The 27,175-nt window shown below is 41.4% G+C and overlaps 1 long non-coding RNA gene across 1 annotated transcript; it reads left to right on the top strand.

Annotated features, from left to right (window-relative positions):
* The first annotated feature begins 50 nt into the window (after nucleotides 1-50).
* LOC135228102 (uncharacterized) lies at nucleotides 51-26,812 on the top strand. The gene is made up of 3 exons (XR_010318400.1): nucleotides 51-686; nucleotides 23,724-23,819; nucleotides 24,786-26,812. It is a non-coding gene; the product is annotated as an uncharacterized LOC135228102 (long non-coding RNA).
* The last annotated feature ends 363 nt before the right edge of the window (nucleotides 26,813-27,175 follow it).

Genomic DNA, 27,175 nt, shown 5'->3' with positions numbered 1-27,175 from the left:
GGCTCGCCGCTGCGCCGCCGAGAGCGCCTGGGCGCTGGCCGAGGGGGACCCGCGGGGGAGACCAGGAGGAGCGGGGGCGGGGGAGCGACTGTCACCCCGACTGAGCTAAGGCCAGACGGCTGAGTAGGAACCCACTGCCGGGCCACGGTGCCCTAGCGTGGTACATAAAAGTCGAAGTGCCTTTAAAAAGGAAAAAGATACACACGTCATGGCAAATGTTTTTATATCTTTCACCCCAATAAAAATTTTAAAAGATAAAAATATATTAGCCTACAACTGAATAGTGCATGAAGTTAAACTGGCTAAACCTAAAAGAACAAAAACGGCCTTTCAGACTCCAACTACTTGGCCGGCTCCCCAGCTGCCACGTGCTGGGGAAGTGGAGGTTGCGTTGATGAGTGTTAGCGTGGTTACGCCCCACCTGTCTGGTCGTAATCAGGCCTGACAGGAGCCAGCTGGTTTTAGGAAGGGTGGAGGTGACCCGGCGTGAGGAACAAGGTGACCCGGACATGATCGCGCCCCGCCGCGGGCTGCCTTTGTCCTGGGTGGTCCCTGGAGCCGGCCTCCTCTGAGCCTGCACCTCTGAGAGGTGTCCCAGGTGCTCGCCAAGGCGGGTCCCACCGTGTCGGCTCAGAAACGCCCCCCCTCCCCCCGTCATCTCTGTGCGGTGCCTGCCAAGAAGCCAGGTAGGTTCCCTTTTACAGATGGTATGTTTGCATTTTAATGGGCCCTTCCGGAAACTCGAAACCTCATTACAAAGGAGAGCATCTAAGGCTGAGAATTTCGAATATGTGGCGCATACTGGAAGGAGAAGAAAAAGTTGAGTTAGCAAACAGACCTTTTGAGAGATCTCAAAGGGCAACACGTAGTGCAAGTATACTTCATCTTTTTCTTTGCCTGAGTATATAATTCTACAAATAGTGAAATGCTGGGTTGCAGATATAAGAAATCCTCTGCCCTCCTTATTTTTCTGAATTACTTTGTTACATTCAGCCAACACATTTATTGGGGGCTTACTCTAAAAAAAAAAAAAAAAATTTTTTTTTTTTTTACACTATGTCAGGCACAAGGGCTAACTGATGAATATTCAGGAGTAGAACAAAAGAGAATTTTTAATACAGTCTTGTAGCTCATATATCTATGTATCAGTCCCATCAATTCTTTTAACCAACTGCTAGTATCCCTGTTTAAGGAGCCCTGGTAGATCAGTGGTTAAGAGCTATGGCTGCTAACCAAAAGGTGGGCAGTTCCAATCCACCGGCTGCTCCTTGGAAACCCTATGGGGTAGTTCTACTCTGTCCTATATGATCGCTAGAAGTCGGAATCCACTGACAGAAACGGGTTTGGTTTTGGTTTTTTTGGTGGCGCAATGGTTAAGTGCTGCTAACCAAAAGGTCGGCAGTTGAACCCATCACCCGCCCTGAGGGAGAAAAGGCCCGGTGATCTGCCCCCCACTTAAAGATTAAAAAAAAAAAAAAAAAAAAACCATTGCTGACGAGTGGATTCCAGTTCAACTGCGACGCCATAGGACAGAGCCCCATAGGGTTTTCAAGGCTGAAATCTTTAAGGAAGCAGACTGCCGTATCTTTCTCATGTTAGACCGGCTGGGTGGCTCGAACTGCGGACTACTGTACCACCAGGGCTCCTACCTATGAAGATTGTAGCCCAAGGAATCCTATGGGGCAGTTCTACTCTGTCATTTAAGGTTGGAATTGATTGGATGGCACACAAAGTATCCCTTTTTACCTGTACTGTAACAAAAAACCTGTACTATATACCCTACAAATTCATGGAAAATATCTGTTCTTGATTGTCTACCTCTGAATAATTTTGGTGATTTCTTTCATAAAAAAAAATCACCAAATACAGTTGTTTAATTCCACTTTAGTTTTTTCATGCTATCTCGTTTTTATCTGTTTTTTCCTGCTTCTGGACTGTTTTTTCAACTGGCAACTTATGACAATGGAATGAAAAATAGTTTTATTATTTGTGTATTCATTAGTGATAATATCTAATATTTATTGGGTTCATGCTACATGCTAGACACTGTGCAATATAAGTGCTTTTGTGGATTAACCCCATTTAATGCACACAACAGTATGAGTAGTGTTTTAGTCATATACGCATTTACACATACTTGGTTAGTGACTTGGAGCCCTGGTGGCCTAAGAGCTAGCTGCTAACTAGGAGGTTGGCAGTTCGAATCCACCAGCCACTCCTTGGAAACTCTTTGGGGCAGTTCTACCCCATACTACGTTTACGTCCTGTCCTACGGGGTCGCCATGAATCAGAATCAACTCCACCGCAATGAGTTTGGTTTTGGCTGGTCTGGGTTAGTAACTTGACCAGTTATAGAGCTCTTAAGTGGTAGATTTGAACCCGAGCATGTCTGACTTCCCTGCCCTACTTTCTCTAGTAAATGAAACCTAGCTTGAAAAGCAAAAATACATTTCATATTTACCCAAACCCAGCTCTGTCGAGTCAATTCCGACTCATAGCGACCCTATAGGACCGAGTAGAACTGCCCCATTTCATATATACCTATACATAATTTCATCATTTTAATATATATAGTTCATACAGATCTTCGTCATACATATAAATGGGCTCCTTATCCCCTGCATATCCCATAAATGTTAAGGTTCTCCATAGTTCTGTCCTTGCCCCACAGCTTTTGTCTTCCATACTCTCCCTGGGTTATGGCAGTCTTTCTCTTGGGTTTAACTCCAGTTCTATGAGTTGTAGTTGACTCGAAGGCAATGGGTTTGTTTTGTTTTGTTTTCTAAGCAGACTCTCAAGTCCAGGCCTGATTTCTCTCTTGAGCTTAAAATTTACATATTCAGATGCTTACAGTCAAACTCAGAATGTCAAACCCGGCACATGATCTTCTCTTCCAAACCTGCTCCACCTTTTATATTCCCTGCCCTAGTGGACAGGTCCCAGTCACTCAAGCCAGCCCTCAGAGTCTTCCTGCATGCCCCTCTCTCCCCTGACCCCGCGTTGAATCAATCAGTCCACAAACCCTGCCAATATTGTCTCTGTTTTATCTGAGCTGCTATAGTTCAAGATCTTGCCATGTCATGCTCTTAACAATTCTTAATAACCCCACACCCTGAGAAACCACCTTCAATGTCTTTTTTAAATTTACTAGTTGTGTGTCCTTGGGCAAATTATTTAACCTCTGTGTGCCTCAGTCTCCTTGTCTATAAAATGGGAATTGTAATAGTACATACTTCACAGGACTCTTGAGAATTAAATGAGTTAGTATATGTAAAACATTTACAGCAGGGTTTGGCACAGAGTAAGCATTATATAAATGTCAGATAATATTTTTATATTTAGTAATCCCAGCTAACTGCAAAATGGAAAGATGAGAATCTCACAAAAAAGAGATTGGCAAAAAAAAGAGTATTAAAACGGCACCAAATATATATATAATTAAAATAGTAAATAAACTGGAAAGTATCCATTTCCAAAACAAACCTGACCCAGCCACTAAAAATCTGTTCTACTCTTCTCTGGAATCTCATTCTTGAGTCACTCAGAAAACATTGCTGCTGTGTGGTTATCTGTTAAGGTCAGTTTATCCATAATTTTTGTTATGTGACTATTATTTCTTTTGAAATTTTTGAACCAACATTTACCGTTTGAAATATAACTTTATATTTTGTATTTGCATTTCCCTTGTTTAATTTTCTCACATCTCAGGAAAATATTGGTTTCACAGCTTAGCATTTTCAGAGGTATACCTTTTAAGGTCTTCTTCTGTAGCATTTTATATGCCAAGAGGCAGGCACATGTCATGGATTGAATTATGTCCCCCCCCCCCCAAATATGTGTATTAACTTGGTTAGGCCAGGATTCCCAGTATTCTGTGGTGGTTCTCCATTTTGTGATTGTAATTTTATGTGAAAAGGATTAGGGTGGGATTGTAACACCCTTATCAGGTCACATCCTTGATCCAATGTAAAGGGTGTTTCCCTGGGGTGTGGCCTGCACCACCTTTGATCTTTGAAGAGATAAAAAACAAGGGAAGCAAATAGAGAATTGGGAACCTCATACTACTAAGAAAGCAGAGCCAAGAGCAGGGCTATGTCCTTTGGACCCGAGGTTCCTGCACTGAGATGCTCCCAGACCAAGGGAAGACTGATACATGACAAGGAATCTTCCTCCAGAGCCGACAGAGAGAGAAAGCCTTCCCCTGGAGCTGACACCCTGAACTTGGACTTGTAACCTGCTAGACAGTGAGAGAATAAATTTCTCTTCGTTAAAGCCATCCACTTGTGGCACTTCTGTTATAGTAGTACCAGGTGACTAAGACAGCGCCTAAGCATAAGAGGGGGAGGGCAATAAGTGTCACATTCTTTGTTCAGCGGAAGTGAATCTAACCATGCGAATGTAAATAATTAGCATTTAGGAGTAGATTACAACATAAAACTTTGTATCTTGCCTTTTTTCCTTTCATATTAAAAAACAATATTACCCTATGTTGATAACAACTTTTTATATCATTGTAGGTAAACTTAACTTCCCTTGTAGCATCCTGGTTAAGAGCTACGGCTGCTAACCAAAAGGTCGGCAGTTAGATTCCACCAGGTGCTCCTTGGAAACTCTATGGGGTAGTTCTACTCTATCCTATAGGGTTGTTATGAGTTGGAATCAACTCGATGGCAGTGGGTTTTTTGGGGGGCGGGGGGGTTAACTTCATTTGGGGGTGAACTTTTTCCTTCCCTCCCCAGATTGAATATTTGATAGCACAGAAAGATGGACTCCTCCTGTCATTAACTTTTTTATTACTCATTTGAACATTGTAGCCGTATTTCCCTGGATGTCATTCATAGGTCCAGTCCATAATTGTGGTCCACCTTTTTAATCCTTTTTTTGGAGAGTCTGCAGCCACTAAATATTACAGAAATTTAAGTGGTTTGCTGTCAAGAGATGCATCCATACAGATCTTTGAAATTATGGACAAGCCTGTAAATAAGTTTTAAATTGGGAATGCCTCCTGCACAGTCTTACTTCTGACCTCTATTTGGTGAAAGAAGAAACTAAATATCTTCTTCCTGTAGTTAAAGGGAAGCAATATTTGGTTAAACAACAACCAAACATGGATTAAAAAAAAAAAAAGCTAACGAATTGTACAACAGGGCCTTGAAGCCAAAACAAAACAAAACCCCAACAACCAAAGTGCCATAATATTTTATTGCTCGCTACTGGTGTGGTTAAATCTTAAAGATGAAAAAGATTGTTGTAGTTTTTGGACGCTGTGCTGGCCAAACCAAATTTTTTTTTTTAAATAACACCTTGGAATGCATGCATTTTTTAAGCAATAGGATTTTTTGCTTTTGTGACCCCTCTGCCTACTTGGTTACTACACCTCCCCAGGCTAAGCCTAAGAATTCACCCAAAGTTAGCCAGAGTTTAAATGCTAGGGCAGAAGTTTTAAGTCAGGGAATTTGTGGAGTTAAGTCTGGGATTCTAGACTGAAGATGTGGAATTTGCTCAGAACTCAACTGGGCAAGCATAACTTATACCCATAAACGGGCGTACTAATAAACAGCAATAGATACACCTATAGTTGTGAGACATGCGGGAAAAATAGGGCCAAGAAGAAGATTTTGGAGGCAACCCCTTTGGCTATGGTAGTATTGCTGGGGGTGAAGTGTCTAATTGTGCCCCACTTTGTTGTTTAGGAGCCCTGGTGACACAACAGTTAAAATGGTCCACTGCTAACCGAAAAGTTGGCAGTGGGAAACCACCAGTGGCTCTACAGGAGAAAGATGTGGCAGTCTTCTTCTGCAGGAATTTACAGCCTTGAAAACTCAACAGGGTCTCTGAGTCAGACAGCAGTGAGTTTGTTGTTAGGTGCTGTTGAGTCGATGCCAACCCAAAGCGATCCTATGTACAACAGAGTGAAACACTGCCCGGTCCGGCTCCATTCTCACAGTGGTTGCTATGTGTGAGCCCGTTGTCGCAGCCACCATGTTAAGCCATCTCATTGAAGGTCTTCTTTTTCGCTGACCCTCTTACCAAGCGTGATGGCCTTTTTCAAGGACTGGTCTTTCCTGATAACATGTCCAAAGTACATAAGATGAAGTTTCACCATCTGTCTTGGTCATCTAGTGCTGCCATAACAGAAATACCACAAGTGGATGGCTTTAACAAAGAGAAATTTGTTTCCTCACAGTAAAGTAGGCTGAAAGTCCAAATTCAAAGCGTTAGCTCCAAGGGAAGGCTTTCTCTCTCCATTGGCTCTAGAAGAAGGTCCTTGTCCTCAATCTTCTCATGATTAAGGAGCTTGTCAGGCACAGGGACCCCGAGTCCAAAGGATGCGCTCCACTCCTGGTGGTGCTTTCTTGGTAATATGAGGTCCCCAGCTCTCTACTTGTTTCCCTTTCCTTTTCATCTCTTGAGAGATAAAAGGTGGTACAGGCCACACCCCAGGGAAACTCTCTTTACATTGGGTCAAGGCTGTGACCTGGGTAAGGGTGGTGTTGTAATCTCACCCTAATCCTCTTAATATAAAACTGCAATCACAAAACGGAGGACAACCACACAATACTGGGAATCATGGCCTAACCAAGTTGATACACACATTTTCTGGGGGACATAATTCAATCCATGACCGCATCCTTGCTTCTAAGGAGCATTCTGGTTGAACTTCTTCCAAGACAGGTTTGTTCAATCTTCTGGCAGCCCGTGGTATATTCATTCCATATGCTTCATTGTCCAGCTTTCATATGCATATGCATATGAGGCAATTGAAAATATCATGGCTTGGGTCAGGTGCACCTTAGTCCTCAGATTGACATCTTTGCTTTTTAACATTTTTTACCCTATCTTATTTTTCATTTTTCTTCCTGAATTCACTTTTTTTGTGGGGTATTTGACAGTATGGTATGAGTAGAATATTAGCGTTGGATTTTCAAAGATGTATAATTCGATCTTAGTTTATGGCTATACCCGAAAGGGCTCGAGGTATATGTAGAAAATAGTAGGGAGGGCCAATCTAGATGTTTCCTCATTTATGTCTGAGCCAGAATGCTTGGAGGCTTACAGAAATTATCATATACCTAAGAGTAAGCAGGAGGCTCTGTGGGATTCCTTAGGTTTGCTGGTCCAAAAAAATAAAATAAACCAAACCCATTGCAATCGAGTTGATTCCAACTCATAGCCACCCTATAGGACAGAGTAGAGCTGCTCTAAATCTTTACAGGCTGTAAATCTTTACGGAAGCAGACTGTCACATCTTTCTCGTGCGGAACCGTTGGTGGTTTTGAACCACCAACCTTTTGAATGGCTGTGTGCTTTAACCACTGTGCCACCAGGTCTCCCTAGGTTTCCTGGTAAGCCAAATCAATTCCATCCCCCTCCTCTCTTTAACCCCAAACTTAGGCCGCTTAGACACAGACTCTCATTTAGTTCAGTCCTCCAGCCTCAGGATAAATCTGTGTAAAATGGAATATTCCATGCTGTGATGGAGATTTTCCTCCTGTCAGTCATTGTTCTCTTCTTCTGATAGAGCTTTGCTCTTTGATTTTCCTGAATATTTCTGCCTGTGACCAGTCTATAAAGGTTGTGAGGGAGAAGAAAATTATCCTTCACTAACTGCACAAAACTCAGGAATTTCTCTTACTTGTCCTCCCGCTTTGTTCTTTTGTTTCTTATTTGGGAAATGCTCCCTGTGTCTTCCCATCTCCAGTTGCCTGTCTTTTTGGCAGGCTTTTTAGTCAGCTGTTTCTCCCTTCTGTGGAGGGCAAGGACAGTGGCTGGAATTTGAATCTTTTTCCAGGGGCCCCACAGAATCCTGCTGACAGTTCATAGGGTGTCTCCTCCTCAGCTAGCCTAGCCCTTGCCTAATGGATTTGAATCCAAGATCTTCCTATTGATGTCCTTGCCCGCTAGTTTAAAGGTCACAGCTTTGTAGGCTGAGTAATTTCTGACTGACTTCCAACACCTCCCCCACATCATTCCTTTAAGTTCATTTTTATCTTCCATATTGTTTCACTTCCTAAATTTGCTTTTTCTTTTCTATAAAACAAATACTCGATATAATGGAAATGTTTCATTTTCTCTACTTGGCTGTAGGTTCCTTAAAGACAGTGACCTTTCTTTACCTTTAAATCATCTCTAGGGCTTTACCATAACTGGTAGTCAAGAAATGTTTGTTCAATGGAATTGAATTTTATTTTTCATCTGTTTTCTAGTAGGGTATTTGAGGTTACTTTAGAAAGCAATGGTCCCATTACTTTCTTTACAAAAATAAAGACATAAACTATAAAGCTTCCTGGTAAAAGAGTTCAAAGACAGAGACAATTGTGGATTTAAGCCAATAAAAATCATATTGTGTGACTTTGCTTATTAGTTTTTGCTGTGTGATGGGTCACTTCTGTGTGGCCTTTCTAGCCACGGTCTTGTAATTTGGGTTACAAGTCCCACTTGGGTGTGACTGTGCAAATACGGCAATAGTGATCCATCAAGGGCATTGGTCCATTTCACCTTAAAAGAAAGCCAAATCCAGAGCATAGAGAAGATCCTATCACCACCAATGAAGAGCATCCAGGAGCAGAGAGCATGTCCTTTGGAACCAGGATCCCTGCGCTGTGAAGCTCCCCTCAGCTCCTGGAGTCCTGGAACCAGGAGACCGAGAGCAAGAGTGAGCTGTAACCCTAAAGATGATGAGAGGCAGTGGCAGGAGAGACTGGCAGGAGACTGAGCAGTAGGCTTTCCAGCCCATGGAGAGAAAAAGCTGAGTGCCTGGGGTGCCTCTGGGGACTTACTGGTGGGGAGGAGGGGCGGCGTTAAAAGAGCTTTGTAACACTTGCCTGAGCAGGGCAGAGGCCTAAGGCCAGAGAGAGGTGTGCCTCTGAGCACAACTGAAAAGAGGCTGTCCTGATGAAATAAATGTATCCGGAGTGTTCCTGCAGCTGAATTGTAACCTATTACTTCCCCAATAAACCCCATAACCATAAGTTATGGTTTGTGAGTTTTGTGTGGCCATTGCAATGAATTATCAAACCCAGCAGAGAAGTAGAGAGGGCCATAGGAGGGACAGTTGGTGTCAGAATTGGTAGAGTGAGCAGAAGGAGGAGGCATGTTTGACCTCAAAGGAATCAGCTTTGGACTGTTGATCTTGACTCTCCTTTCCCCTCATTAAGTTAGAGGAGGTTAGATACCACCCCCACACCATTTTTACAGTTTTACATGGAAAAAATAAGTGCACTGAAAAGGATGCCTCCTATATATATTTAGAGGGTCTTCAAGGCTAAGTATTTTAACTGCTGGTGGGAATGTAAAATGGTAAAACCATTTCAGAAAACAATATCGCTCTTCCTTAAAAAGCTAGAAATAGAAATACTATATGATCCAGCAATTCCATTCCTAGGAATATATTCTAGAGAGATAAGAGCTGTCACAAACAGACGTATGCATACCCATGCTCATTGCAGCATTGTTCACAATAGTGAAAAATGGAAACAACCTAGGTGTCCATCAACAGATGAATGGATAAACAAACTATGGTGCATACATGAGATAGGATATTACGCAATGATGAATCTGTAAAGCATCTCACAACATGAATGAACCTGCAGGGCATTATGCTGAGTGAAATAAATCAATCACAAAAGGACAGATATTGTATGAGACCACTACCACAAAAACTAATGATAAGGTTTACAGCCAAAAATAAACAATCTTTGATGGTTAAGAGGGAGGGTAGAGGTGGGAGGGAAAAACACTGAATAAACAATAGATAAGGGGTAACTTTGGTGAAGGGTAAGACAGGACACAATATTGGGGAAGGCAGTATAACTTGTCTAAGACAAAGTCATGATAGCTCCAAGGATACATCCGAGCTTAAGGACCAAATTACTGGGCTGAGGGCTGTGGGGACCATGGCCTGGGGAACATCTGACTGAATTGGCATAACATCATTTATAAAGAAAATGTTCTACACTCTACTTTGGTGAGTAACGTCTGGGGTCTTGAAAGCTTGTGAGCAGCCATCTAAGATACTCCACTGGTCTCACTCCATCTGCAGCAAGGGAGAATGAAGAAAACTAAAGATACGAGAAAAGGTTAGTGCAAAGTACTAATGGACCACAACTACCACAACCTCTACCAGACTGAGTCCAGTACAACTCGATGGTGCCCCGCTACCACTACCAACTGCTCTGATAGGGATCACAATAGAGGGTCCTGGACAGAGCTGGAGAAAAATGTAGAACAAAACTCTAACTCACACACACACACAAAGAACAAGGTTACTGGTCTGACAGAGACTGGAGAAACCGCAAGAGTGTGGCCCCCAGACACCCTTATAGCTCAGTAATGAAGTTACTCCTGAGGTTCCACCTTCAGCCAAAGATTAGACAGACCCATAAAACAAAATGAGACTAAGTGGGAACACCAGCCCGAGGGCAAGGACAAGAAGGCAGGAGAGACAGGAAAGCTGGTAGTGGGGGACACAAGGTCAAGAGAAGGGGAAGAGTGTTGACATGTCGTGGGGCTGGCAACTAATGTCACAAAATAAAACGTGTATTAACTGTTTAATGAGAAACTAGTTTGCTCTGTAAATCTTCATCTAAAGTACAATTAAAAAAATTTTTTTAAAGACTAAGCATTTTAAGTGAATTAATTTATCGGAGCCATATAATCATTTTCAGACACATAGTTGGAAGAGACTTAGAGATGATGTAATGTGACCTTTTTTTACAGAAAATGAAACTGATCCAATTGTATAAATGACTTCCTAAAATTCATACAATTAGTGGCAGAATGAGCTTGAGGCACAATTCCTCTCAAAGAGTCCAGAACTTTCCTCAGTGCACTGTAAGTCTTGTAGCATGATGCTTTTTACTGTAGTTACTTGTGTACATATCATTTCCCCCAAGGGTGATAAATTAATAAAAGACCAAGGTCATGTTTTTTCATCTCCGTCTTTAGCACAACGCCTGGCAAATACAAAGGACTCAATAAACACCCTTTGAACATTGAATTAAGTTCTTATTGGAGGAAATGTGATTCTGTTCGTCATCACGGTCCTGAGAAGCCACTATTTATTGACTCATTAAATATTTACTGAAGACCTACTATGTGCCAAGCACCAGGCTAGGATCAAAATGAGAGTGAAAATGAACATCCGCTTCCACCTTCCGGTCTATGTTAAGATATTTTTGTGGAGTGCGAAATAACGAGAAAGGAAAGAAAGTGACTTCTCAGCTGACCCATTTCCTTCTTATAGACTCATTTGCGTTTCATAGAATCTTAGAGCTGAAAGGAACTTAACTTTGCCTGAGATCATGCTGTCAATAAATGGCAAAGCAAGGACCAGAATGAATGTCATCTCCCCCCAAAATCCAGTATTCTTTCCACCACAAAGAAGTCCTTCGTTTCCTTTTTGTTTTGTGGAATAACATATACCTAGTGGAATTTGTGAGTGTTAAAAATGGAGATCCATATTTCTTCCAGATTAGATATCAAAATACTTGGAGAGGGCTATGGAGAGAAAATAGGGTGGGAAAATATAACAATCGACATTTAGCCAAAAGGACAGAAAATGCCCTAATTGTCTGCTCCAAATTATAGAACATTAGAGCCTCAAGGGTCCTTGGCGACCACCTAGTCAAGTCTCTTTGGTTTCCAGGTAAAAAGCTGAGGCTCAGAGAGGGTGAAAGGACTTCACAAAGTCACACAGTAAGCCAATGCCAGAGGTAGGACTAGAACCCAGGTATCCGGACCCTCCAAGCTGTGCCCTATCTACTAGATCAGTTTCCTAAACTTCAGTCATTTGCAAACCATGTTTACAGTTTTTCCCAATCTGCTGTAATAGTATTTACTTAATATTTTTATTTGAATTCATTTTTTCAAAACTTACATTTATTTCTAAAAAGAAATCTTATGCCATTATCATACAAGGAAAACCAGTATTATTTGTTATAACTAGAATAAACTTAAAAATTAAAACTTTGGAAATAATGTTTCTTCATTCCAGCTAATTACTATTCTTACTGAAGGCAACAAGCCTGAGGCCTACTCTCTATTTTTAAAGAGGAGAATTAGCAAGTCTTAGGAGTCCCAGGGATACAAAAGATTAATGCACTTAGTTGTTAACCAAATAGTTGGAGGTGTGAGTCCACCCAGAGGTACCTTGGAAGAAAGGCCAGGTGATCTAATTCCGAAAATTCAGCCATTGAAAACCCTGTGGAGCAAGTGCTACTCTGATACGTACGGGGTTGCCGTGAGTCAGAACTGACTCCACAGCAACTGGGTAACTGGTTACCCGTCGAGTCGATTCCAACTCGTAGGCACCCTATGGACAAAGTATAACTGCCCATAGGGCTTCCAAGGAGTGAGTGGTGGATTCGAACTGGGTTAGCAGCCCAGCTCTTAACCACTGCTTAGATAAGAACTGCCTCTTGATGTCATCAGAAGTACTCATGGACAATTGGAAAGGGAATACCTTTCTCTGTATTTTAGTGTCATTTTATGCTGCAGCTCTGTCCCACCTAAAATTACTTTGTCTACCACCAGCAGTTCACACCCCACATTTTGGGAAACACTGTACTCATCAGTAATAACATTTACTAAAACTGTGTTTTCACACCGCATTTTCTTCCTTGGGTAATATCATCCTTTGCAAATGTTAAGTGGTTCTTATCTAACCTCATGTCTTAAGGGCACAGGTTGTTATTTCTTCATCCCTCAGATGAGTGACCTGAGTTCTAGAGAGATTTGGAGAATTATCCCAGCTTGGTGACAAGTATGACTGAGTCAGGGGTACATAAGCCAGGAGCTTAAATTCCCGATAAGGATTTGGCCACCTTCTTCCTCTTTCTGTGATCTGGGAAGGGAGAAGTTGTGTAATATTTAAGGTTTGCTCTAGCTATCAAGCCAAGAGCTGCTAAGGAGGGTGGGAACAAACTGAACCTTTATAAAAGGCCTGCTGCTTATCTGGCCCTTTGCCAGGTTAGCTCATTGAGCCCTCCCAGCAAACGTCTCCCCATTTCAAAGACAGGAAGAAGTCTCAAAGAGGTTAAGTAATGTTGCAAATTCATACACTTTAGAGAACCAGGATTCAGCCGTCTCTTCCTGACAAGCTCGTGTACTTCATTGTTGCCCTGGAATTGTTTGGAGTCTTGGCTTCTAGACCTATATTACCACAGAATTGCACTGTAATGCTGACCAACAGATCAAGGGTCCCAAGTCACTATCATCTCTATCCCCTTTCACCCAATCATGAGTTTCCTGTTTCCTCATCACCTCAAACCAAAACACAGTGGATCTGAGTAACAGGCCTCCTGACTCCATCTCTCCTCCCTGCATAAGCACACTCATTTGGCCCTTATTTTATGTCGCAGCATACCGTTATGTTATTAGAGCAATGGCAACATTCAAGAAGTCAGTGACAAATCAATGCTGTTCAGAATCAACAAAAAGTGGACTAATTTTTTCCATTCGTAGAAATAATCTGCACTGAAAGATTATTTATAAATCACGTGACTGTACCTAAATCTTATCAGAAGGCTTATGGGAGGGGTTAAGAGGTTACTGAGGGGGAACTGCTTGAAGGAAGGTCATTTAAAGGGAGACATAAAGGGTCCAACCACTGTGAGGGGTTGGGGAGAGAAGAGGTCTTAATAGGAGTTCAGAGGGAACTAAGAATGAGGAGCAAAGGGTGGGGGGCATAGAGATAGAGGGATGGGAGGAATTGGGGGGCGGGGCACAGAGGATGACAAAGGAGGAAGGACCAAGGGTTTCTCCTTTCTTCAGCTCCTTAGCCTGGTTGCTGTGCTGTAGCAGCCCTGATGTTGACCTTAGAACCGTTCCACGTTCCTTGAGCTGGTAGCACTCTCAACTAGGTAGAAGATGAAGTTCTATTGGTCCTCTTGCTCCCTTTGGACTGCAGCTCCTCCAGCAGCCTGATGCTTTTGAGGATGTCATCACTGTACTTGCTTCATGCCAGGCACGAGGTGTACTTGAGCTGCATGTTCTTGGCCACTGAACCTGCTGCCTTCTCAGACAGACACTTCTCTTGACATTTCAGCAGGTTGTTCACGGACATAACTCGTTTAGCCTCCATGGCTGCCACCACCCTCCCCCGTTCTCAGACCGGGGAAGCCATGGTGCTGCCGCCTCCGCGGTCCAATGAGTAATACCTTTTAATGCATAAGTGTTGAGACGCATCTATAGGGAATACCTTCTAATGGAAAATAAGGGTTTTGTCCTTCCTTTTTATTTACTGAAATATAGCCAAAAGTTAATGAACCTCCCATAAGGAACCAGTGACATAACGCTCTTATTTCAAAGCAGTTTATCTGAAACAATCATTGACTTGTATGATCCATCTACCATTCACCCCCAACACAGCCTATTTCACACCAAAAAAAAAAAAAAAAAATCCCTTTTTTTTCCTCCAATAAACTTAGAAATTGTGAGTAGTAAATGGCATTTGAGAAACTGGGACCCCCCCCCTTATGGCAATGCCTTATTTTAAAACTAGTAATTGTTCTGCCATTGGAGAGACTCTAATTTTATTGATACGCAATTTGAAATTACACAGAAATTATTTTCACAGTGTCCCAGAGCAAGCAATAGTAGAAATCCTTGAGTCAGTAACTAAGACAACAGTCAGGAACCTCTCATTGTTTGCCAAGCTCTTGACTTGCTTTCTTAGAAAAAACAATTTGAAACCAAAAAGGTCAAGCAAGTATCTCCAAAAGGAAATGAAAGCCAAAGTAGATGAGAAGGATTTAAAAGACAACCTAGTCCCCTAACCTGGTGGTATAGTGGTTAAGAGCTTAGCTGCTAGCCAACTGAAAGTTTGGCTGTTTGAATTCACCAGTCACTCCTTGGAAACCCTATGGGGCAGTTCTACTCTGTCCTACAGGGTTACTATGAGTCAGATTCGATGTAAACCTGGTGGCATTGTGGTTAAGTGCTATTGCTGCTAACCAAAAGGTCAGCAGTTTCAATCCACCAGGTGTTCCTTGGAAACTCTATGGTACAGTTCTGCTCTGTCCTGTAGGGTCACTATGAATCGGAATCAACTCAACAGCAACGGGTTTGGTTTTTTTGGTTTAGTTCCTTAAATGAGCTTAACTCTTGAGGCCCAGATAATTTCCATCCTAGGGCCCTAAAAGAACTTGCAAATGTGATCGTGAAGCCAGGGTAGAAACTCTGTGATGAGAAGTCAAGGAGAACAGGAGCTACATGTATTTGTAACTGCTTGATGAATGGAATGAAACAAATGTAGAGGGAACATTCTATGAGAAATTCCTCGATGGAATTAGGAATCAGGGAGATGAACAATCAATCGGATGGAACACAGTCTAGAAAGTATATCAGTGGGTCTAGAGAGGTGGCTATGAGTCAGAATTGACTCAATGGCAACGGGTTTTTTTTGGTAGAGAGGTGACAAAGTTCAGTGGAAAAAGTCAAGAACTGGAATTCCGGAATTTGAGTCTGTCCTCCTGACACGATTCACTCAAGGTTTTCACTGCATTCTTAGAAATACCTGGTGAATAAATGAGAAAGTATCTGTGAAGTGCTTTATGTCTCTAGAAAGAAAAATGATGCAAGGAAGCAGGATAGTGTTATAATAATTTTTATTTAGGCTGCATGCTTTGTTGGATTTATTAAAAATTTATGTAGCTGGAAGTACCAAATGATTTGAGAAATAAGTTACAAACTGTGGAGAGACAGGATATCCTAAAATGGATATAATTAGTGAGATAATACTTGGCTATTTTATTGCTTCGAAAAGACTAGTAAAGCTGCTCAACATGCAATTTTTATCCTGCCAAAGTAGAAATTTTTCCTCAGAACTTTTCCTTATGTCTTTCATTTTGTTTTCCTCCCAACTTTATCTTTTTTTCTTTTTTAACCTCTGAATCATCCTTATCTTCGGGGGGCATTGTTGAAGCATTAACTACTTAACTTTTCGCACTATCCCCTTGACTTCAATTAGTCCTGATTTTCCCAAATCATGTTTCTGTAGATGGACTTCAGGGGAAAATAATCAATGTCAAGGGAAAGGACAAATTGGGAATGTAAAAGAATTGGCAAGGAGCTGAAATCCAAACGCTTTGAGTCGCGAAAAGGAAATGAATGAGGCTAAAGTATAACCAATCTCTGTGAGAAATCAGTTTTTTTCTTAAGTGAAAATAATTTTTTTTATGGCTCATAAACTTCTATACCCAGTCCCAGAATCTAAGGCTTCTCAAGTCTATGAAACAGCTGAAAGTTACTGCTTCAATGTGTTATCTTGTTTCAATAACTTCTTAGGTCTGGGTTCATTTAGCCCATCAGATATAGATAGAGGGAGGAGGAGAAGCCTAGGAATATGTTGCCAAGGTTTTCTTTTTGTAGCAAATGACTCTCAAAGGAGGTAGAGCTCATTCTCTTATCCTTGTAAACCTCCTAGCTTCACATTCCTCCCCAAACTTGACCTTCATTTCAACTCATATTGGAATCTCTGCAGTACTAAAGTCTATTGTCCAACTCAGATGATAACCTTTCCTATTTTCTTTCTTCTTGTCTGCTCTATTACAAACAGGTGGCATGGTTTTTGGTTTTTCTTAGAACTTTTTTGTAACCAATGTTTATTTTTATCAAAATATTCCACGCAACTTGTTTAGGGAGTCAAACGGTGCTAAAAAATTTGTACCAAAATCCACAGTTCCTTGCTGCCCTCGGCTCCCACCCCATCATCATTACCTGTGACTCAGAGGCAACCGCTCAACTTTTAAAATTTATTTCTTTTTACATTTATCTCCATATTTCTAAAAACTGTTATATTATCTCCTTTTATTTTGACACAGGTCAATTTTTATAAGTTAGGCAATTGTGAAAAGCTTACAGATATGAACAAATTGTTCATCCTATCAAGTTTACTGTTCTTCAAAATTCAGGTAATGAATTCAATTTTAGTCTTCAAAGTACAAAATTTATAACCAATCTGTAATATACCACTTTAAATCATAAAGATCTTCGGAAGTGCAAATCCAACAAAAATAATGTTGTTATGCAATTATAAATCCACACAACACAGTCAGGATTCAATCAGAGAAGCAGAACCCATTGGGATATACAAAGATACGATGGTGAAACCCATGTGAAATTGTGTGCTACAGATTAGCAAGTAAACACAATTAAGCCCGTGTGTGCCTTGCTTAATATAAACCCGTGCATACCTTGCTTACTGGTTAATCCACCCTGCCCACATGCATGAGCTGGAGCCCACATGGATAGACTGAAACCATGTCAGTTCTCACTGCCTCTGACCTTGATGGTATGGTTGTCCTGCAAGAGAAGCTTCTTCTCCCCCTTCTTCACACACCTGACCCATAAGTTGGAAAAGTTGGAGAAGGATTCAGACGAAGATGGAGCAGTTGTAGGACTGGCCGCTGCACCATGTCAACAAGGTCAGCCCGCAGACAAGCAACAAAGTGAGCTACAAAATGGCTACTGCTTTGTGTCTACCCCCAAATCTGTATAATATCATCTCCTGTGGCCCACCCTAACCAGAAACATACAGGGATGGAATTCTGGGAAATGTAGTTCAGCCTAGCCAAGAGGAGCCTTGGCACCCATACTTTAAATCATACTTAATCTCCAAATAAAGGCAGTAGCAAAATCATGTTTCTACCTAATATGATACAGCTCTCCCACATACGACCAAACCTAAGCTAACCCCTTCCTCTCTCCAAAGAGGATACAAAGGCCCTTTTTTGTCTTTGGGTGATGTTCATTCTTCGGTGATGCTTGTGGCAGGGGCTGATTCCCACTCTCCTTTTGATATTCTATGACTTGAAAACTGAAATACAAAGTTAACTATTATTAATACATTTTATATTCAATAATAAGGGAATCGTAGGGGAAAGAAAACCAAAATATTTGGTTAATATAGATAGAAATTTGAATATATAGAAATAAGGAATACTCATAACTATTACAGTCCCTAATGCTACAACTAGTTACATGATTGTAACTGGTGTTTATAACTAGTTTCTTCCACTACCCATTCCATATTCTGTTTGCCCTCAGCAAGCCCCTTAGCTGGTTATGGTTCTTTGCCTGGTAGGGTGACAGAAACCTTCATTCCTGAGAGGCCTGGGCCATTAACAGCCCTGCCTGAATTGGGTTGTTGTAGATTTCCATTGACTGTAATTACATGGCATGGGAGGGAGTACAAAAGAGGAGGCCTAGGCAATCTCCTGTGGTCCAGACATACTCCTCCTTATCCTCACTGTATAATTGTTGTTGTTGTTAGTTGCCATTGAGTCAATTCAGACTCATGGCGACCCCATGTGTGTCAGAGTAGAATTGCTCCATAGGGTTTTCAAGGCTATGACTTTTCAGAAGCAGATCGCCAGATCTGTCTTCTGAGGTGCCTCTAGGTGGGTTCAATTGTATAACAGCAACCCAAATTCCCCTAGATAGTCGGGAACAATCACCCCAGACAGTATCCCTTCTTTACCTGTTGATTCAGATGCATGAAGAAACCAAGTGACAGCCTCTATTTCCGCTTCAATGGAGTCATTGTTGTGTCCTCTGCTAGAAGCATTTATCCCTTTCAAACTAAGATCAGTCAGGGATGAGAAGCAAAAATTTTGCTGGTAAATTACTTGAAGTTGTAGTGAAAGGAACCATTCCCATTTCCATCCCTTGATTTGCAGACTTGTGACTTCTGGCTATGAGAGAAACGCCACCATATATTAGATGCTCATTTAGAGCATATATTGCATTCTGAAGGACACTGCTCCAGCCACACAGCTGTTGACATCTAGCTGTTACCATAACTGAACCTTCAAAAATTCAGTCCTATCAAGCCAGCTGCTTCAGGATGATGGAGAACATAATAAGAACAGTAAATTCCATGAGTATGAGTTCCTTGCTATACTTTATTTGCTGTGAAATGAGCCCACTGGTCAGGTGTGATGCTATGTGGAATACCGTGATGGTGAATAGGCATTCTGTAAGCCCGTGAGTAGCAGTTTTGGCAGAAACATTGCAGGCAGGGAAGGCAAGCCCATATTCAGACTAAGTGTTTATTCAGACTAAAACAAAATGCTGCCTCTTCCATGAAAGCAGTGGCCCAATGTAATCAACTTGCACCAGGTAGCCGGCTGATCCACCTGGAGAATGGTGCCATACTGGGGGCCAGTATTGTTCTCTGCTGGTGGCAGATTTGGCACCTAGCAGTGGCTATATCAATAGCACTGGGTTTTCTGGGTATAGCCAGATTGGACTTGGTGAGTGGAAGTCGATGTTGCTGAGTCCACGTATAACCTGTATTGCTGTTGTTGTGACTACTTTGTTCATGAGCCCATCAGACAATAACAGGAGTGGCTGGAGAAAGAGATTTACTGACATTCATAGAATGGGTCGTCTAATCCTCCTGATAATTACAATCCTCCTCTGCTGAGGCCACCCTTTGGTAACCATTCACACAGGTCACAAATATCGTCACACCCTGTGACCATTTGGAAAGATCCATCCTTACACCTCTTCCCCAGACCTTCTTGTCACCAGTTTTCCAACTGTGTTCCTTCCAAGTCCTTGACCATCTAGCCAAACCATTAGCCATAGCCCATGAATTGATATAGACCCATAACTCTGGTCACCTCTCCTTCCAGGAAAAATGAACAATGAGGTGCATAGCTCAAAGTTCTGCCCACAGAAAGGATTCCCCCTCACCCTCTGTCCTTCAAGAGCCATCCTAGGTAGTGCCTGCATATCTTGTGAAACTGTCTGTAAACCAAGCCCAATTTTGTTCTTCCTCAGTCAAAAAGAAGGCAATGAAGTGGATGTAAGGGCCATGAACAGTTGGGCTACTTCCTCATGGAAATTCCTTGTGCCCTTCAGGATCTATTCAAGGCCAGTCTCATCTATAGAATGCCACTGTGCATACCCAACTTTACGGTTCAGTGGGTCAGGATCAAAGATGTGGTGAAACCCATGTGATTGTTCATTACATATTATTAAGTAAACACAATTAAACCTGTGCATACCTTGCTTACTATAAGCTGGTGCATACCATGCTTAGTAGTTAATCTGCCCCTGGGTCAGACAACACCCCATTCATGATGGGTAGCTCAGGTTGCATGGTAACTTGGTGGCACATGGTCAAGCATTCAGTTTCTCCTAAGGCCCAGTAGCAAGTCTAAGGCTAACTCCCAAAAGAAGAGTAGTTATCTGCAAAGGATGGCATAGCTTTGCTCCCAGATTCTGAGGGTCCGTGCTGTGACTGACTTTTAAGGGTCTCCAAAATTCTCCATAAAGCATCTGTATCTTACCACTGACACTTCAAGCAATATTGGATTTGCTAGGTCATACGGTCCAACTGACAGCAGCATGCGTGGTAGCCTGGATGTGTTCCAGGCCTATTATAGATATCTAGGTTGCTTGTAACTAACTCCCTGCTACCGCAAACAATTCCCTGAGCATCTCTTTATAGACTGTGAGAGTTTCTCTCAGGTATGTCCCCAGGAATGGGGTTGCTAGGACAGAGGATACATACATGCTTAATTTCACTAAGAATAGTGTGATGGCTTTCCATAATGACTGGGCCAGCTTGCATACCCACCTGCAGAGCATGAGAGTTCCTATTTCTGCCAATCCTAGACAACACTTGGTATTATCTGACTTTCTAATGCATGCCAATTGGGTGTGTCTTAAAGAGCTTCTCATTGTTATTTTAATGTTTATTTCTCTGATTATCAGTAAGGTTAAGCAGCTCTTTGTATTTAATTTAGCCATTAGCATCCCCATCTGTGAACTGCCTGTTCATATCTTTTGCCCAATTTTTTACTGGATATATTGATTTGCAGGAGTTCCTTACATTTTCTAGATGTTAATCTTTGGTTAGCTTTAGTTGTTGCAACTATCTTCCCCTGTTTCTATTACTTGTAAGCCATTTTTTTCTATAGTGTCCTTTATTAAATACAAAAGTTAATGAATTTTGACATATGCCTTAATTTTGTCATAGCGATTTCCACCAATTGTTAAAATTTTAGCCTTATGGTTTGTGCTTTTGGGATCTTTTTAAAGAAATCTTTCCTCAACCCAAGGTCCCAAATACTTCTACATTTTTTTTTCTATTAGCTTTATAGTTTAATCTTTCATATATAAATATTTAGTACATTTGGAGTTTATTTTGTTTATGATGTGAGGTAGGAAAACAACTTTACTTTTATCCATATAGTGAGCCAGTTTTCTTAATTTCACATCCTTTCCCACCAGTTTGGGGAATCACCTCTATCACACCTTATACCAAGTCCACATTTAATTGGATCTGCTTCTGGGCTTTCTATTCTGTTCTACTCATCTGTTTGCCTGTGTTAATGCCAGTACCACACTTTTCATAACTGGCATTGTAATGTCTGGTAGGATGAGTCTCCCCCTTTTCTCAAAATTGATGTAATTATTTATGAATCTTTGTATATGAAAAGGAGCCCTGGTAGTGCAGTGGTTAAAGTACTCTACTGCCAACCTAAAGTTTAGCAGTTCAAAACCACCAGCAGCTCCACAGAAGGAAGATGTCCAGCCTGCTTCCATAGAGATTTACAGCCTTTGAAACCCTACAGAGCAGTTCTACTCTGTCCTGTAGGGTCTCTATGAGTTGGAATCAACTCAATGACAATGGGTGGGTTTGTATACAAAAGAATGTTTTTGTTACAAGTAAATAGGCCAGGAGGCAAGCCCCCATCCTGTCCCTTTACCAAGAGAGCAGTGGAAGAGTCATCTAACATTTCTGGGGCTATGTGCGCTCTGTGGGAAAAATTATTTTTAAGAGGAAACAGGAATTATAGTGGTATATAATCCCTGGAAACTACCTAGAAGTCCATCAGGGAATTTGCCAAGCTCTTTTCTGTACTGCCCTAATAGAAAAGGTAACTGCTAGATAAACCAAGGTTTCTGAAATTGTGTTCCCCAGATCATAAGGCACACACTTTAGCAGAGCTAGGCTTTTAATTCAGAGCCTTTTCATTTTCAGCAAGCATCTTATTTAAAAGAAAACAAACAAACAAAAGGTATCCCAAAAAATCATCCCTGTAGTAGCCTGCATTTATTTTCTTACTTCTTGGCATTTAAGGAAATTCTGTTTCTTTCTCTCTTTCTTTATTATTTTTTTAACAGGGAGATTTAAGTTTCTCTCTCGTTATCACAGCGAAACCTAAGAACCACTGTTTTTAATGGTTAACAAATAAGAGCATTGCATGCTGTTCAGTAGAGAGTAGGTGAAGCTGGACACCTATTAAACTTTGGACATTAAGAAGTGTTCTGAAAGAAATAAAAAGACCTACCAACTAGTTTAATGTTTTTGGATGAACAAACTTTCCATTTAGTGTAACTTCCCTTCTACCCCCACCCCCCACCCAGAGAACTTACACAAAAGGAAGGGGTATACCTAATTTTTTTAACCTTTTAATTTTCTTCAAATTTATTTTTATTGAACTTTAGAAGAAGTTTTACAGAACAAACTGATTTCTCATCAAACAGTTAGTACACACATTGTTGTATGACATTGGTGAACAACCTTACCACAGGTCAACACTCTCCCTTCTCAACCCTGGTTTCCCTGTTACCAGCTTTCCTGTTCCCTCCTGCCTTCCAGTCCCTGCCCCAGGGCTGGTGTACCCCTTTAGTCTTGTTTTGTTCCATGGGCCTGTCCAATCTTTGGCTGAAGGGTGAACCTCAGGAGTGACCTCATTACTGAGCTGAAAGGATGTCCAGGGGCCGTACTCTCAGGGTTTCTCCAGTCTCTGTCAGGCCAGCAAGTCTGGTCTTTCTTTTTGAGTTAGAATTTTGTTCTACATTTTTCTCCAGCTCTGTCCAGGACCCTCTATTGAGATCCCTGTCAGAGCAGTCCGTGGTGGTAGCTGGGCACCATGTAGTTGTACTGGACTCAGTCTGGTGGAGGCCATGGTAGATGTGGTCCATTAGTCCTTTGGACTAATCTTCCCCTTGTGTCTTTAGTTTTCTTCATTCTTCCTTGCTCCCGAAGGGGTGAGACCAGTGGAGAGGGGTATACCTAATTTTAAGGACCCCTGGTGGCACAGTGGTTAAGCGCTCAGCTGCTAACCAAAAGGTCGGCGGTTCAAACTCACCAGCCGCTCCGTGGGAGAAAGATGTGGCAGGGTGCTTCTGTAAAGATTTACAGCCTTGGAAGCCCTATGAAGCAGTTCTACTTTGTCCTATAGGGTTGCTAGGAGTCCGGCTCACTGACGGTGGGTTTGGTTTATGCCTAATTTTAATGATAAATTAGGCTTATAGGTGTCCCTTTTTTCTCCCAAGCTATTCGTAGATAAATTTATAATTCTTTCCACTGAATGACATGGCATATAAGTAATAGGCTTTAAACAAACAAACAAAAAGAGTACTAGCCTTTGCCACATCAGTGGAAGTTAGGCAGCAGAAGATAGACGTAGACATCTTTGCTAAAGCAAAACTCTCCAGAAAAAAATTATGTCTTTCTGAAAATAAACTTAGCAGTAGTTGAACACATCTAACACAAAAAAGCAAGCAAAGCTGTAAACTGTGTAAAAGAATTCAAGCAAACTTGTAAAATGGTGTTTTCCCAAACCAGTACTCTGTATAAAAATGGAATAATTTGAAGAATTACAGTAATTATGCCACGAAGTTACTAGAATTAAAAATATATAGTTTGTTCACATTTCTGCTATTAACAAACAGTAACTTTCAACCCCCTTTCACAGACTTCTTTTCTCTAGATCCCAAGAGAGGCCCCATTTTTCTTGCCCTCTGAGATTTTTGGGGTTATGGCAGAGCTCAGCAGCGTGGCTCATCTCTCAGTGAGTTAATCTCTCCATGTTATGGGTATTGCCTCAATTGTTCTATCCCTGTGAGATTCCTGCTTTGCAGACCCCACATCCCTGAGAGTATTTCTAAATTTTAGAATGAATAGCATAGGCAATTCATCTGTGCTTAGGGGAAGATTCCTCCACCATTTCTTTACTGTATAAGTTTTCTAGATTCAATAATACCTTCCATAAGAACCAGTGTCTTCAGCTGTCCATATACTGCACACCTCTTGGTATATGAGGAGCCTTAATTAGAAAAACTCTACTAGATTCGTGGTTTTAATGATCTCATATTCCAAAGGCATTTAATTTGCCCCTATGACATATGTGGAAAATCGTTGAAAATTAAAAGTGCTTTTGGGATTTTTAAAATAATTTTCAGTGCCTAAAAGAGTGCATCTGAATAAAAAGGCCAAAATTTAATAGACAAATTATTTGTATTTTAAATGTAAATTAATTGTATTTTTAAATAGCACTATAATTTATAATTAATTATTAAACTATATAATTTCACCATAAACCAGAAAACATATCACCAATAAAATTTCTGAACATCCTACTAATATTGATATGTAACTTTTTAAAAATATTGTGTAGAAGCTTGACATGTCTGTCCATATCCAGGCTCTCAAATGTCAGAGTGGTTTGCAAGTGAGGTCTCAGTAGGAACATGCCAGAATCATCTCTAGAATTAACTCTTAGACTACCTGGCCTGTCCTTCTTCCTTCAGCAATGGGATCCCAGATGAGAGTCTCATTTAGGTGGGGTTTGGGAGAGGGAGGAATGGCAGGCAAACTGTGATGGATTGAATTGTTTCCCACCAAAATATGTGCTGGGATCCTAACCCCCATACTTGTGGATATAATCCCACTTGGGAATTGGGTTTCTTATGTTAATGAGGCCATATCAGTGTAGGGTATGTGCTAAACCTAATCACTTATAAATTGTTAAAAGCAGATTAAACGCAGAAGAACAAATGGGGGAAGATAGATGCCACCGTGGAGATCAGCAAGGAACCAAGGAGCATCGGGGTTATGGAAGCTGAAGAAGATAAGCTGACAGAGAACCTTCTCCTAGAACCAGTGCCCTAAGTTCAGACTCCTAGCCTCCCGAACTGTGAGAAGATAAATTTCTGTTCTTTAAAGTAACCCACTTGTGGCTTTTCTGTTCCAGCAGTACTAGGAAGCTGAGATACAAGCGTTCAGGTAAAACCTACAAATTCTAGTATAGCGAGATTTTTCCTTTATCCCAACATGGGGAAGAGGGGGTAATAGTATCAACCACTATCTCCATATGTTTCTCTAATTTTTTCACTGTGCTCACTAAAACCAACCCAGTTTAAAATTCTTGACAAGGATATGATGAGTCAGCAAACTTTTCTTTTTAATGTGTGGTGCTCAGTTTACTCAGTTAGTTGCTTTTGCATAGCCAGTGCCTCATTTTTTTTCTTTCTTTTTATCGTGCTTTAGGTGAAAGTTTACACTCAAGCCAATTTCTCGTACAAAAACTTATACACATACTGTTTTGTGTCATTAGTTGCAATCCCCACAATGTGACAGCACGCTCCCCGTTTCCCTGTGTCCATTCAACCAATTCCTGTCCCTCCCTGCCTTTCAGTTAGTAGCCAAGTGCTTAACCACTACACCACGAGGGATCCTTGAACTGGCCCTACAGGGTTTCCTGAACTGTAATCTTTACAGGAGCAGATTGCCAGGTCTTTTCTCCCACGGAGCCACTGGTGGGTTCAAACCACTGACCTTTTGGTTAGCAGCCAAGCGCTTAACCATTGTGCCACCAGGGCTCCTTAGCAGTGCATTGTACACCTGCTATATTTCACCATGATACAAAGCGACACTTTTTCTGCTCTGAAGTGCTAGACTCAAGCAGCTGACTTTTCTCCTTTTCAAATACAAGATGTGCTTCTCAACCAAAACGTGCTGTATAATTATGTTTAAATACTTACCTGGTACCCTTAAAACGTAGCGATCTCTTTAGGAGCTTTGTTGATAAAGGCCTGGAAAACTAGTGGAGCATCACCATTGGTCTCACTCATTGTGTTTAGCTACCGTCCAGTTGGCCCTTGACTCCTGGCTACCCTCTGTGCAATGAACAATATGCTGCCTGATCCGGTACCACCCTTATGATCGGTTTTGGATTGGACCATTATGATCCACAGGGTTTTCATCGGTTGATTCTCTGAAGTAGATCACCAGGTCTTCCTAGTCTGGAAGCCCCCACTGACAGATGGATGGTGGCTTCACACGCTGTACGCTGGCTGGAAATTGGACCAGAGTCTCCCACATGGAAGGCAAGGATTCTACCACTGAAGCACCACTGTCCCCTCTCACTCATTGTTCTTGCTGAGTGTCATCAACTCATAAGGACCCAATATGACAGAGTAGAACTGCCCCATGGGTTTCCTAGGCTATAATCTTTATGGGACCAGATCACCAGATTCTTTTTCCTGTGAAGCTGGAGCCGCTGGTGGGTTAGAGCCATTGATCTTTTTCTTTAGCAGCTGAGCTCTTAACCATCTCTCTACCAGGGCTCCTTTCTCACTCATTAGTGCTCCCTTTTTCTGATGAGCAAAAGAAGTGCCAATGAATAGAGCAAGGAGAAGCCACAAAGGTGAACAAAGTTACGTGTCAATTTTAAGTAAATTATTTGGTTTTAGGTAGTTATAAGAAAAGGCTCCATCTTTTTTCCTTCTATTATTGAATCATTTTCTAAGCCACTTAGCCCCAACCCAAAAAATTACTGGCTAGAGATGGCTGCTATTGTTACAGTCTTCCCAGTAGACACTGCTTGGAGATATGAATGAAAGCTTAATAACAACTTTATTATGTGTTCTCTGCTGCCTTGGCTTAGCATTTAAAAGTTTGGGTGTGGATGAACCTGCAACAGCAGCCTGCACTGAGGTAAAAAGCAACCCTAAACTAATCTCTTACCCCCACTCACCTTCTCAAAAGGTTAATAAAGGATATAACTAAAGAAATAAAAAAAGATGAAGACACAAACAGGAGTCACAACACCCCCTTCCTTTGCAAATTTATCCATCAAACATCTTCAACCAACAACATTTTAATCAACAAGAGGCTATGATTTTGCAAAGCTGTCCGTGTTATACCAGTGGGTATAGAAATATCAGGTGATTGCTCTATAGTTTTTTTTTAATTAGGAAGTAATTATTATTTTGCTCATTTTATGGCCCTAGTGAATCCTCACTGTATAGCCTCAAGAGCTAAAGCCAGATAAGGCTAGAAGAAATGCTTCAACAATTGTCCTCTAGGAGGTTGCCTAGCTCAGCCACATTTTGTAGGGTTGCTCCCCATGATCCCAGTCAGAGT

This window comes from Loxodonta africana, chromosome 18, assembly GCF_030014295.1.
Source record: "Loxodonta africana isolate mLoxAfr1 chromosome 18, mLoxAfr1.hap2, whole genome shotgun sequence".
Taxonomy (NCBI): Eukaryota; Metazoa; Chordata; class Mammalia; order Proboscidea; family Elephantidae; genus Loxodonta; species Loxodonta africana.
This window is presented reverse-complemented; position numbering and strand designations above follow the sequence as displayed.